General features: G+C 43.6%; 1 protein-coding gene across 2 annotated transcripts in view; it reads right to left on the bottom strand.

The window, feature by feature from the left end:
* spata20 (spermatogenesis associated 20) overlaps positions 1 to 15,608 on the bottom strand; it is a 68,455-nt gene that overhangs the window by 1,536 nt on the left and 51,311 nt on the right. The window lies entirely within an intron of this gene.

Raw genomic sequence — 15,608 nt, 5'->3', positions numbered from 1 at the left:
TGGAAGAATTAAAAATCTTTTTTTTAAATAGGCCTATTTGTGGAAAAAAATATGTAGCATAATATTTGAATTACATAAAAGCGTTTTATTTGTTTTCTTCCTAATTGTCCTGGAAATGGTGGTCAAGAACCCCCACCCCCAACATAAAAATGGTTTGGCCTCTGATCAAAATTTGATATTGTCACTTGATTTGAAGTTCGAATGCGCTCAAAATGTCCGGTCAGCACAAGTCCGAGCTCGGGAAAAGGAAAGAAAAAGAGAAGAAGAAAATAGAGGCCTTAGATATTTTCTAAAAAATAAATAAAAAAAAGTGGTGACGGTGAAGCTGGAACTGTCAACGTGAAGCAAGGTAAGAAACAGCGCAGCCAACGTTTACGAGCCTTGTAACGTAACGTAACAGGCCAGCTCTCATGTTAACGTCCATTAGCTTGTATAAAAGCCTGACACAACACGTTAACTTTGACAGAAACAGTTGAGTTTGGTAGCTCCATCAGTAAGGATGAGACAGAGAGAGATCCAGCTGCAGTCAGGTGACAGAGAGAGTGATGCGGGAGGGGCCCGCTGCCCCGCAACGGAGGGACAGAGTCAGGCTACCCGTGAGAGAGAAGAGAGAGAGATAGAGAGAGAGTGATGCGGGGGGGCTCGCTGCCCTGTCGGAGAGTCTGAGCAGGATGGATCAGAGACTGATTACACACTTAATTTCAGTGAGAGATGTGAGGAGAGGAAGAGCAAGGGAAAAGGAGAGATCTGGCCGCGAGGGGGGGGCCCATCTAAGATCTCGTCCCGGGCCCAGGCAAGACTGTCAGCTGGCCTGTCTGACAGTGCCAGTTGGGGGTGTGATGAACAGTGGTAATTATTGTCACAATAAAGATAATGGAACTATGACTAAAAATAGTAGTTTTAGTAGTTCATGGCGTAGCAGGGCACTGCAGGGCGTAGCAGGACGCAGCAGGACGTAGCAGGGTGTAGCAGGGCACTGCAGGACGTAGCAGGACGCAGCAGGACGTAGCAGGGTGTAGCAGGGTGTAGCAGGGCACTGTGGGGCATAGCAGGACGCAGTAGGGCATAGATATGTGCTTTATGTGTCCTGCCTGCAGCAGAAGTGGTTCCCAAATAAACCTCAACTCCATTGCTACACTACTGTTGCCCTTTCACACCCAAAACAAATCATTCAAATATGAGTAACTACTGACAAGTGTGAGTGTGTGGCTCAAGGTGAAAAAAAAAAGGATCTGCTTATGTTGGTGTGTGTGCGTGTGCGCGTGCGTGCTCTCAGACAGGCAGCAGAGCGAAGTTAAAGAGGGCTGCCCTGTCCATCCCTAAGGCAGCTTCCTGTCAAACACGTGTCATTTCCCCCAGGTCCACAACGGAGCGAGAAATGACAACACAAACAACAGGCAGAGACAGAAACGATACCAGGAGGAGACAGAACGGCAGAATGTGGAGAAAGGTCCGGTGATACATCTCATCTCAGGTCAAGTTCTGCCAGAGAAGACTGACATGCACGTCAGACGGCAGACTGATGGGTCAGTACATCAAAGGGTACACACATACTGATGGCTGCTGGCTTGATTGATCGTCGGAGCTGGACAAAATAATAATAATAATAATAATAATAATAATAATAATAATAAGCTTTATTTATATAGCACCTTTCATACACAGAATACAGCTAAAAGTGCTACATTTAACACAATAATAGAGAAGAAAATAATAATAATAAAAATAATACATTTTAATTTATATACAGACGTTAAAGGAGCACAACGACCGGAAAATTGGCAGCCTTAACGCTTAACCCCATACAAGCATGCCACATTGCAGCAGTGGCAAGGAAAAAAGGAAAAAGGGAAAAAGGGAAAAAAGGAAAAAGGAAAAACTCCCATATTCCCGGAAGAAGCAGAGAACCAGTAGAGCCCATCTGCTTCTGGCTGGCTGCAGCTCTAACAGCAGCAGTCCGGTGTAGAACAATCCAAAAGAGTAGTCTTACGAGATAAAATGAGATAACTAAAAGCTCTCATGTACAGGTATGTTTTCAGGTCTTTTTTTAAAAGATGTTCCCTGTACTCGCCTGTCTGATGTACAGAGGCCGGATGTTCCATAGCTTTGCTGTGTAGTGGATGAAAGCAGCTTCTACACTTTGCTTGTGGAGCACTTTGGGTACAACTCTATAGGAAACAGGGAGCCAGTGCAGTACAGCTAACGCAGGGGTGAAAATTCTAACGTCCCAGTTAGAGAGTAAATGGCGTAAACATACTGTAAATCTTTACGATCTTTCCCCAAAAGAACCAAGCAGGCCTGCCTTGTTGCACGATCAAAATTTTGCCTTAAAACGCGCCGTTATCAGCGTGTAGCTTGCTAGCTCGAAGTTTGTTGTCGTTTCCCCGTTTAAAGGTCCGATGGCATGAAAATGTCACTTTATGAGGTTTTTTAACATTAATATGCGTTCCCCCAGCCTGCCTATGGTCCCCCAGTTGCTAGAAATGGCGATAGGTGTAAACCGAGCCCTGGGTATCCTGCTCTGCCTTTGAGACAATGAAAGCTCAGATGGGCCGATCTGGAATCTTCTCCTTATGAGGTCATAAGGAGCGAGGTTCCCCTTTCTCTGCTTTGCCCGCCCAGAGAATTTGGCCCACCCATGAGAGAGAGACATCATGGCTTTCAAATGAGCAAAGTGGCAGTTGGTCAAGGCCACACCCCCACCCTCCACCTTGCCCCCCCCTCTCTCCTCCTCAATAGCTACAGACACAGAAATGGCACATACTAAGGAAAGCTCATTGTGGGACTGGCTCAAGTTGCTGTAATTCTGCATCAAGGCTGAATTTGGGGAAAGAGACTTCAGATACAGTATTAGGGGACCACTAAGGTCTATATAAAAGAGACTTCAGATACAGTATTAGGGGACCACTAAGGTCTATATAAAAGAGACTTCAGATACAGTATTAGGGGACCACTAAGGTCTATATATATATATATATAAGAGACTTCAGATACAGTATTAGGGGACCACTAAGGTCTATATATATATATATATAAGAGACTTCAGATACAGTATTAGGGGACCACTAAGGTCTATATAAAAGAGACTTCAGATACAGTATTAGGGGACCACTAAGGCCTATGTAAAAGAGACTTCAGATACAGTATTAGGGGACCACTAAGGTCTATATATATATAAGAGACTTCAGATACAGTATTAGGGGACCACTAAGGCCTATATAAAAGAGACTTCAGATACAGTATTAGGGGACCACTAAGGTCTATATAAAAGCATCCAAAGAGCACCATGTCATGGGACCTTTAAGAACGGCAACACACAGAGAGCGGAAGGTGAGGGACATCCGGCGCATGTCAGGCAGTTATCCTGGAAATGCACTTCGTTGATCCAGACTAGCTTAATAATGCATGCGCCTGCCTTCACCCTAAATCTAAACTTGGCCATTAGAGCAGACACTCCTCTTCTGTCCCCTGTCTGCCAGCCAGCATTCACCCGGGCCATCATGCAAAACGGTTTGCATCTGCTCCATCCTGTCTCAATGAGACCTCATGCTCTCATTCAACGGCCGCCTTAATGCGCCCCAAGTGCTCCACTCAGCCATTTAGACGCTCATTTGTGCCGGTAGGCACCTGCCCTTCTAATGCCACGAAACCATCAATGGGTTACGCTTCGCCTCTCCTGCCATTGAAGAATGCACCACCGCAGCAGTGGGATGATTCTGTTCCCAGTACTAAATGAGATGCCTGGTAAATGGAAAAAAAATGAAATTCCTCCTTAGGGGATGATGAAGGGATGCTGCCCTTATCTTATCTTATTCTCTGCAGTGATGCTGGGAAACCTCTGCACACAGCTCAGAGCTCATAAATAACCTGAAACACAGGATTCACACAGATCACTGTAGAGTGAAGACTGGTGAGGAGTGTGATGGAATGTGGTCATAGTGGTGTGACCGTTGCTATGGAGACAGGAGGAGGATTTCCCTGCCAAGCCGAAACCTTTTCCTCTCTGTCCCGACTCTTTGTTTTGCGTGTCAGCTTCACGCAGTCCCTCTCTGGTGGCCAGACCATATCCAGCCGCGCGCCCTCATCTGAAAGGCCACGCTGTAGTCGGTCCGTGTCACAACAACTCCATCTGCACACACCCCTGGGGGCTGGACAGGACCAGAGAGTGTGTGGTAGAGTGATGGAGAAAGACATCAACGGAGAGAGACAGGGAGACAGATTATGTGGGAATGTGTACACGAGGCTTGTGAACATGATGAAGTGAATGCAAAGTGTGCGGTCTTGCATTCTGTGCACTGCAAAATGTGTGTGTGTGTGTGTGTGTGTGTGTTTGAAGCTGTAGCAGACAGCATAGTTGGCTACACATGAGAGCACAGTCAAACTCCCACTGGGTTAATTCCTTCATACACTGGGCAAGCCTGAAACAAATACAACATACACACACACACACACACACACACACTAAATGTCCCCACACTGGCTGCTCCCTCCCACTCTTTCTCTCTCATTCTGCCAAAACAGTTGAGCTCAGACGCTTTCAAAGAACATAGTGTACCTGTGCTGAAAGTAACACAAAACACACACACACACACACACACACACACACACACACACACACACACACACACACACACACACACACACACACACACACACACACACCCCTCTTCAGGAACCATTGAAATGTTTTATTTCCCATCGGTTTCTAACCTTGCTAGTCCGCACACGACTCACAAAGCCGACCGCTATCAGCAAGACAGAGCTACAGAAACACAATGAACACGCCAAACGCACACTTTAGAGAGCCGCTGTCGCACCTGAGGAAGAGGGATGGTGGTAAATAGCGCCGCAGCCAAGCATGAGAAGATTTACTCCCTCCATCCCTCTCACTCCGCTTTGTCTTGACACGCATGCACGCACACAGACACACACAGACCTGCTCAGTCATCATAACAACCTGGCCTCTGGGCTGCCGCCCCAGGACAAACACAGACACACACATTCACACTCTGAGACAAAATGTGGGGTGATGGAGGGCGGCGGTGCAGCAGGGCCACATGCGCCACACACACACACACACACACACATTGTCAGCCATGCGCTGACACCATCAGCTTCATTTACTCAACTGAATATTCATCAGGAGAGAGAGAAGGGGGGGGGGAGGGTGAGGTGAGAGCACTAGAGAGACAAAAATAGGCTGGAGGGAAGAAGGCAAAGAAACCAAGAAGATTAGAAACAGACGTGCAAGGAGCCATTCATCATTAATCACTGATCGGGCTGAAACTGCCGTGTCATAAGAAATTAGGGCTGTCCTCGATTAAAGAAATTCTTAGTCGATTTATTTTTTCCAAGAGTTGATTTAATCGACAGATCTATAAAACTGAGTTTCTCCACAAAGAGTCGTGTAAAAGCACCACTTTACATCTCGTGTTTACCAGAGATGTGCTCATACATAAGTTTCTTGGAAAGAAGTCATTCAGCACGAAAGAAGCAATGCTTAATGAATCGACTAAAGACATCTTAGTAGCGTTCGCAGCTCATTTCCAAAGGGGGCGTCACCAACGGACGCCGCTCAAATGCCTCTGGGCGCAATTGGATATACCCTCAACCAATCGGACCAACGATGCGGGTGACGTAGCAGCGACAGGGGCATCGACGGGTGACGCCGCGCATCGGTGGCCGTCATGTTGAATGTAAACAAAAAGCTGCTCGCCATCGCTGCGCTATCGCCATCGTGTAAAGCCCCCCCTCAGCGGTTGTGATTGGTGCCTCGATTTGGAAAAATTTGAAATCTCAAATTTGCCGGAAGTTCCTCAGGGTTTTTCCCCAGGCTACATCTTAGTGGACTAAGACCAAAACGACCAATTGGTCAACTAATCGACTAAGAGGGGGCAGCCATATTAGAAATCACTTATCTGCCAGTCATTGTACAATTTGGACACTATTTATCATTCACCTGACTATTAGTACGCTTGCTCTTCACAACTATGCATGTGTTTTTATACAGTATCTAAAAGGATTGATTATTTTGTGTGTATTTATTTACTGATCTCCCTTTTGCTCCACCTTTTTTAGGCATTAGGGTCCCACTGACTGTGAAGGAGCTCTAGCATCCAGACTAATGCGTGACAGCATGGCTCTCAACAACAACAAAAAACACTTTCATTTGGCTACTTCTGAATAAAAAGGAAAAATCTGAATAAATGAGAGGAAAATCTAAATAAATACATGGGGTTCCATACAGGGCACAAGGACTCAGTGAATGGTTTAAAAAGTCATGTGAAGCATATGCACTTGGCCTCTGCAGTTACAGATCTCAACCCAGTTGAACACCTGCCGTGTTATTACAGGGCTTTAGCACTAAAAGCAGAAGTTCAACACCGCCAGGGAGAGAGGCCATTAATTCCAATGGAAAGTCCAGCTGTGCTCGCTCAAAGCAGCTGCATGAGCCATAGCCGCGCACGCTTTGCTGACTTTCTCACTAGGTTTAGCAGCCAAAGTTCAATTAACCCAAACTTACTGTAGAACCCAAATATGCTGACCTCCAAAATGCATGTCCAATTTCATTGACAGGAGGCAAGTTTTTTTTTTTACATGACTATATTCCCACAGAGTAAAACTTCCCCGCACACATGCTCTCTCACACACACACACACACACACACATAATAAACTCCAAGTCAACTCTCTTACGACCCACATTCATTAATTCATCTTGTTACCAGACTGGTTGCATCCGGGCATGTCTGTATTTGGAAGTCTATCGGTAAAGTTAACAGACAGTGTGTCCGTGTGTGCCTGTGTGTGTGTGTGTGTGTGTGTGTGTGTGTGCGTGCAGCGCTGTGTGTGCCTGTATGTGTGTGTGCGCTGTGCGCCGGGCAGCTCTGTGTCTGTGTGTGTGCAACCAATCAGCGCGCAGCTCATCTAAATATTCATGAGCATACTATATATGGCAGAAAACCTCTTGTTCATTCTAAAGCCCATTCACAGTGTTGCATTAGGGAGCATAGAACAGCACCGGGGCCATTTTCAGCTAGGGCTGGGCAATATATCGATATCGTGATATGAGACTAGATATCGTCTTAGATTTTGGATAACGTAATATCGTGATAAGTGGTGTCTTTTAATGGTTTTAAAGGCTGCATTCCAGTAAAGTGATGTACTTTTCTGAACTTACCAGACTGTTCTAGCTGTTCTATTATTTGCCTTTACCCACTTAGACTTATGTCCATATTACTGATGATTATTTATCAAAAATCTAAGTGTGAAGAGATTTTGTTAAAGCACCAACTGTCAACCCTAGAATATCGCCGCAATATCGATATCGAGGTATTTGGTCAAGAATATTGTGATATCTTTTTTTCTCCATATCGCCCAGGCCTATTTTCAACAGTGTGAAATACCCTATTCTATCACCCCTTTAAAAATAATGTAAAAAATGGACACGCTCATTTGTGTGTCTTTGGACCTGAGTGAGAGGGAGTGTTCGGGTGGTGTGCTCTGGCCTTTGATCGTGCTGAGTTTCCAGCTGCTGACAGTCTGTACAGGTCCCTCTCCACTAAATCACCGGCGTCTCCGCTGAGATTTCAGGACCTTGGTATCTGAGCAGAATGAATGCCTCTCTCCTCCATCACGCCCTGACACCTACCGCATACTGCACTGGCTTCTGCTGCATTCAACGTGAAAGGGAATTATCATTTGCTCGTCATAAAAGTCATGTCAAGTTAAAAATGTTGAGGAGATCAAATCTGAGTGTTATGAGGGCAATATTTTAAGTAAATGTCATGTCTTCACCCAGAAGTATAACAATAGAAGAATGTGTCCGTAGGTTTTTTTATACATACATCTTATGATGCACTTGATTTTTTTTTTTTCTTCTGGTGTGTCGCGTTCAACGTTACGAACGCATTGGAAAACAGGGTTAGGAAACGGTAGAAAGCGGCACAGTGGTCAGTGAACTGTTACCTATTCAGGCTTTCTTGCAAACTGGGTGCAGGGTAATTTGGAACGACGTCCGAGCGCAGCTTGAGCAGAGACAGAAGTGGAGGGGCAAGGTGGAGGGTGGGGGTGTGGCCTTGACCAACTGCCACTCTGCTCGTTTGATAGCCATGTCTCTCTCTCATGGGTCAGGAGAAGAATCCAGATCGGCCCATTTGAGCTTTCATTTTCTCAAAGGCAGAGCAGGATACCCAGGGCTCGGTTTACACCTATCACCATTTCTAGCCACTGGGGGACCATAGGCAGGCTGGGGGAACGCATATTAATGGTAAAAAACATTCATGCCATGGGACCTTTAACGTAGACTAACGAAACTTGGTTACACATATGAAGCACAGACTAATGTTGCGAATATATAAAAATACAAAAACATTGTGATAGATTCTGTGATTTGAAACAAATGGAATGAAGTTCATTTATTTCTTGACACAGATCTTGGCTCCTGTTTTCAGTCAGGGTCACTGTGCTAAAAAGACTGGTGAACAACAGTGACCCCTGAGAACAACTAGCGAGCGTCTGTATGTGTGAGATTAAAGACTGCTGGACTCCATGAGAGGTGTTTCATTAGCTCTCAGTCACACCAGTCAAAATCGGAAAGCTTTTTTATTTTTTTTAATGCAACTTTGTTTCTAACTCAGCACAGGAAACTTTAAACTAAGACAGGTGTAGAGACATGGAGTCTCACGTCTTATGGGAAAGTAATGCTGGCTGGAACATGAGGGCTGTTACATCACACTGTGGGGGAGGTCATCTGTGCACTAGCCCACATCTCATTTCATGCTACAGTAATGTAGATGCACACGGGCATATGTTGTCTTTTTTACAACGATCCACGAGTGGATGATTCATGTATAGCGAGAGGAAAAACATAACCGAGAAGAAGAGAGAGGGAAAAAGACGGACCAGCTCGCCAAAGTAATTTAAACAATCGTATTAATGAAAAACGACATTATTTGATGTCGTGTTCAGTCTAGTTTCACCGGGAGACACTGATTGGATAACAGATTTGCGTCCCGACAGCTCATCAGATTCAGACGAGGGATCAAGTGAGGAAGATGAAGAAGGTGGATTTAGCTTAGCTTAGAGGGTTTCCACTATTCAGAATCAGGTTTCTTGCCAACTAGGTTTTCACTAACAAGGAACAGCATTGCTGTTTGGTGCATACAATTGTATTTATTAGACATAAATAAAATAAAGTACCCAGTCAAGAAATATAGCACAGGAAGACTGCAATATGAAAAACATACTACAACAAATATGTACAATATATAACTGCTTTAGAATGAGAAAGCCGTGCAGGTTTTAGCAGGATATACAAAAATACTTATGAATGACAGTTTGACTGTGAATGTATATAAATAATATTAGTATAGAGTATAATAGTGTTTAAACTTTCTAAAAGTTTACATAAAGACGGTTTGAGACAAGTCTTATGTTCTTACAATGAAAATAATACTTAATTTCTCTAACTTTTTCCAATCTATACCCTCAATGGACAACGTATCCAGAATGATACAAACTGTAAAATGCTTAATAAAAGACACATTTTAAAATAATTATTGAAAGCGGGTTATGTAAGCACTAATGAGTTGGACAATAGCTTTGACGTTCTCCGTTTGTGCACATTAACAGTATTAATGTTGGTAGAATCTTTTACATCTTAATATTAATTTAATTTGCAAGGTATGCTATTGCAAAACAGAAGGGCACTCAGAGAGTGCAGGCCTCCTCCAGGGCCATGCCCTATCTCGCAATGTTGTGTGTAGTGAAAAATGATTTGTGTATCCGCCCCTGTGATTCGGATCCTAAAAAGTAGTTCTTCCTTGGCCCGTGCTACACCCTACCACCAAGTTTCACGAGAAGCGGGCCGTTATCCTGCTGACAGACAGAAAAAGCAACAAACCGAACCAAAAACAAACTCTTTGACGGAGGACGGTTACACGGTGAAACTAAACTTGGACTTGGATTGTTTTGACCCCCACTACATCCCTGATTATAACAGAGGAAAACATCCACGGCTTATAAAGATAACGAGAGAGTGACAGAGTGAGGAAAACACTGTGTGTGTGTGTGTGTGTGTGTGTGCGTGCCTGTGTGCGCAAATGCATTTGCACGTCTTATCTGTTCAGCATTTATTTATTTAGAGCTGAGATGCGGATAAGCACAACTGCAGCAGACATACAGACGAGATACAAGACGAGAGGATTATATCTCCAGCAGCATCACTAAAGCTGTCCACTCTCTGTTGGATGCCGAGTGCACACACACACACACACACACACACACACACACACACACACACACACACACACACACACACACACACACACACACACACACACACACACACACACACACACACACACACACACACACACACACACCTATAGCTTTATGGATGGACTGGCATATGGTGGAATTACTAAATGGAAGGATGATGATGGAGGGAACAAAATAAACACTCAATGGAGGAATGTAAAATTTCAAATTAAACACGTTTAGGAAGAATGGAGTGAGATAGACGTGTGTGAGAGCGTGATGACGAGCAAAATGAGAGAGGAGAAAAAAAAAAAAAGAAAGCAGGAGAAAAGAGAATGAGCGCATTGACAGTCTGCCTGGAAAGCACTTTCCTGCTACGGGAAACATCTGGGACCTTTCCCACAGCTGTCAATCAACCTGGGCTCTGCTCTCTGACTGGTTATTGGGCTTAGCGGCTCAGAGAACAGGGGAATCAATTCCCATAGCACTATACTACATACGGACACACACGCACGCACGCACCCACCCACCCACACACACACACGCACACGCACACACAACACACACACACACACACACACACACACACACACACACACATCCAAATACGCACGCAACCTTTGATGAGAGAACCGAGGGATTGTGACAGAAGGGAGGAAGGAGTAGAGGTGTAACAAGGCAGCAGCATGAAGTGAGGGAGGTCAAAGGTCACTGAGGAGGACTGTGAGAGCGCCTGGCTCTAATCCTCCTCTGCACGGTGTTGTTTCCAGTTGCTAGTTAGCCTCGGTCTAGACTCCATCTCCTTCCTTCCCTCCCTCTGCTTTCCCTTCCCTGGGTCTCTGAGGTCTTGTTAAGGGATTCACTTTTTTTTTTTTTTTTTTTAAAAGGACGCTCTCTCCTCTTAAAGGCCACGCTCGTCCCTTTCCTTCTCCGCTAGTCCCACTGTGTCCTGCTCTCTTCCTCCTCTAGGGAAAGTGATCAGGAAAGATGCAGAAGGGCGGGGAAGCAGGAATAAATGGGACACTTCAGTTCTCTCCTTCCAGGAATTCTTCCATCTTGTTTCTTAATCCTACAAAATCCCTTTAGCGCAGGGCTGTTCGATTATGGAATAGCGAGAGATGGATAGTGAAAATCACGGTTACTTATTGACTTTTGGAAAGATGATGCATTTATTGAACTCAAAAAGCGAACAAACAGTGACAGTTAAACAGTTAAAACAGATCAACAGTGAAAACACCTTGAACTGTGAAATTTCCCTTAATACTTTCACGATTGAACTTTTTTTTTCCCCATTCAGAACACGGGACCAAATAAGAGTTTACTCTATAACTTGATGTGCTAAATAATCGCTTTTCTCGAGGACTCTGTTTAATTGTGATTGTTAGAAGCCGAAATCACACTTAAAATTTGGTTAATTGCACAGCCTTACTGTAACACTTTCTGCCCCAAACATCTCTCACTAACACCAGCATTTAATGGTCCTCCTTTAACACCTGCCACAGACGCTCCTCCCAATCGCATCCACTCAATTTCCTCACTTAAAGGACAAATCTGGCGCAAAATGAACCTAGGGGTTAATAACACATGTGTACAGAGTTCAAAATATAGTTCAGAAAGACAGTACCTTTCATGTATATAGGCGGGAAAACAGTCACAACCAGTCGAACGACGAACGCTGTGCAACATGCAATCAGTTCACGGCGTTCGTTGTTCGACTGGTTGTGACGGTTTTCCCGCCTGTATACATGAAAGATACTGTCTTTATAAACTATCTTTTTAATAAACTGTCCGTACCCTTACAAAGTTCTCAAGGCTTCGGTTTGCATGTAAGGACCCTCATTATGCTACCGTGGAAGTGTGGTGCTATTTTGAGCCTTGTTACTGGTGTAGAAATAGAGATTTCTTTTTACTTTATCCGTGTCCCCGACATCTAGCGTTATTAGCTAATTAGCGGTTTGTGATAAAACTGGTCACATTCGATTAGCATGAAAACAAATCCCAGAGAAGGGTGAACACATGTCTTATTAACCCCTCGGTTCATTTTGCGGTGGATTTGTCCTTTAAGTGCACCCCAGAGAGCCGGCAAAACAACTAACTGCTCTCTGTGACTCCCTGACTTTAAACACACACGAGAATACTTACTTGGATAGTTTTTGGGGGGCAAAAGCACAGAGAGTCATTAATAAGCAGTGCTGATATTCAGAGGGGCTTTAAAGCTAACAACAATGGGAACTCACAATGGGAATTCCAGTCCTTGTAAAACATTGTTCAACTGATAAAAGACCACAAGTAAATCTGGCACTGACAGGAATTCATACTTCGAACCACTGTCGACGCTTCTGCCAAGATGCTTTGTTACTCTACTAAACCAAGCTCTATTAATGTAAATCACCATGCGTAATGCGGGATGGTTTCCATTTTGTGTAAATGCGTCCCATAAAGCACCAAGAGAGAAAAAGACAAGGAGCAAACGGGGCAGAATTCTTGGGGATTTGGGAATTGAAATATTTTTCAGGATTGGAATTATTTTTGTGGTTCATCTAAATTGGAAAAGATCTCCCCAAACATCTACCGCCCTGCAGGCCAAGTCACAACGCAGCTGTTTGTTTCAAATGCAGATATGATTAACAATAGCAGGGTTTGAACTTTAGCTTTAACCCATGTTTAGGAAAGAGTGACAATAATCAAATTTAAGACGCTGGAATCAGAGAATTTAGACTTTCTTTCCATTAAAGAAATTACTTAAACCGATTAATTCTTTTATTAGTTGACAACTAATCAATTAGTCGTTTCATCTTTGCAGCTCTATCTTGTACTAATACAAAAATAATCAAGGAACATCAACAAAGCAGGCTAATGCAAGTCCTTTCTAAACCCCCTTTATGTAGTGTCGAAAATGACTGTGCTTAGGGTGAAAACTAGGCTGATTTAAGTAGTTACTGAATGGAAGCCAACCTCATTATTTGTTTTAAGTACAACTTTAAAGGTCCTATGACATGCTGCTTTTTGGATGCTGTTATGTTTGGCCTCAGTGGTCCCCTAAGTCTCTTTCCCGAAATTCAGCCTTGGTGCAGAATTACAGCCACTAGAGCCAGTTCCACAATGGGCTTTTCTTAGGATGTGCCATTTCGGTCTGTAGCTATTGAGGAGAAGAGGGGGCAAGGTCTAATAACTCACTAATGCAACCTTTGCCGGCTAACCTGACGCAAACATAGAAGAAGAAACTCCACAAAGCAAGCAATGTGAAGTCATCACTAATATGTCCTCATTGCCCTCCGCATCATTTTGAAAAGTATGGAAAATCAACGGGATTGGTCAGAGGCATTCATCTCGCCATAACAAACTTTACTGTATGTTGAGGATCACTGTCCTGCATGGGCCATTTCCCTAGCAGACATTTTGACTTCTCATAGTAGGTAAAGCACAGGTGTTACTACTGTATTGGCCCCTTTGTGTTTTCCTCACTCTGTATACGACCTCGACAATTCCTGTTCTTATAAAGAAAATCATTATATTTGAAAAAATAATGATAATAAAAACACATCGTGTAAACCAAGGTAGTCTGCTTTTAACATGGATGAAATAAAAATTATGATTTCAATAGCTCTTAAAATAATCTATATAATAAGATGACAATGTTCAGAGAAAAGCTGATCAAATGTGCCAGTGTTTTAGCCTAGAAATCTAGATGCACCCTAGCGGCAGCAAATTTATTTTGCAGCCAGGGTCAGTCTAGGCACTCTCCGTTGGCTTGCGAGCTGGAAAAAACAAATTTTGGTCAGGCCAATCACATCGTGTATAGTGTCGGTGGGCGGGGCTTATGGCTGCTGCTGCTGGGAACATCGGTCTTCTGGAAGACTTGGAGTTAAGCTTTTCTTTGAGAAAAGAACAAAGAACGGCATAGAAATCATTCTTAAAAAAGGAAGATGTGTTCGGAGTTTTGCCGCCCAGATACGGCAAAAGTTTAATCTATGCACTAGCTTCGCTACCTTCTTCGTTGCTCTGCCTGGTTGTAGCGCTATCCTATTACGTGCAGAGGGAATTTGAAAGACAACCGTTTATCCCGCCCCTCGGATTGAGCCCTGTCAATGGTGAGATCCCAGACCCAACATCTTGATGTGGGTCTGGCTTGTCAGGCTACCAGTGTTTCCCTTTCGCGGACACCTTTCATACACTATTTCACACTTCCATATGAGGGAGACAGAGAGCAGAAAAGCAGAGACACACCGGGCAGTAGAATAGGCATGAGGAGTGTTGGGAAGGGAGAGGAGAACTGGAACTGCATCTATAGTTGTGTTCCAACTCCCCTCCTCTCACAAACCCAGAGGCCTCTACAATCAACAAACGCCGACACAACTCTCATCAAGCTATATTTCTGCGTAATAGAAAAATGAACTGCAATTTATTGCAGCAATTACAATCACGAGCGATGTTTCAATGTGATTGTTGAGGCCGTAATTGATTCCAACAAGCAAAAAGTGCAACAGAGTGCTGGGGTGAATTGAGAAGCACAGAGTCTTGTGGTGAATAAATGAAATGAGGTGAAGATCTCATGAGTTTGGCTCCGAGCACCTCATTCAGCACAATTAAAGCGAGTCGGCCTCGAACCGGGAAAACAGGCGCGGGGTAATTGGATTTAAATTAGACATGTTCTCCTACCTAATGTAACGTGGAGCACAATCCCTGCGCACACTCATCCTTCTACTACTTCTGTTTATCTCATTTAACATCCCTCCATCTCTTCCCAATCACAGTACTTCCATAATTCCTCTTTTGACTCCATCTTCCACTTTATCCTTTATCATTCTCATACTGATTCCCATTCTCCAGCAGTCTAATTGGTTTTCTTCCAATTATTCTTATCCATAATCTAATTGTGGGGTTTTTCTGTTGCTCTCAGGGCAACAGTTAGTACAATTTTTTTTTTTTTATTGCCAACAGAAATTATCCGCAAATTATATGTGATGACTAAATTAACCTTTACGCGTATAAAATGTCTCTAGGTGACGTCTTCAAATAGCTTGTTTTGTCAAGGAAACGGCAAATCCAGCAAAACTTAACATTAGAGAAGCATTAGAGAGGCAAATGTTTGGCATTTTTGTTTGAAAAATGACTTGCAACAATTGGCCGTTTGCTAAACTCCTCGCCCGAAAAAGCAACTGTCCAATCACAGCTTAGCAACCTCTACTAAGCATCATTTTTTTAACATAAGCGCAATTAAAGCATTAGAGCATTTTTTTTTTTATGAAATGGGTCACACTTTTGTTTGGAGCCATTAAAAAGGAGCACACCGACTTATTGGGAATTTAGCTTATTCACCGTAACCTCCAGAGTTAGACTAAGTAATAT

This window comes from Perca fluviatilis, chromosome 21 (assembly GCF_010015445.1).
Source record: "Perca fluviatilis chromosome 21, GENO_Pfluv_1.0, whole genome shotgun sequence".
Classification (NCBI taxonomy): Eukaryota; Metazoa; Chordata; class Actinopteri; order Perciformes; family Percidae; genus Perca; species Perca fluviatilis.
This window is presented reverse-complemented; position numbering and strand designations above follow the sequence as displayed.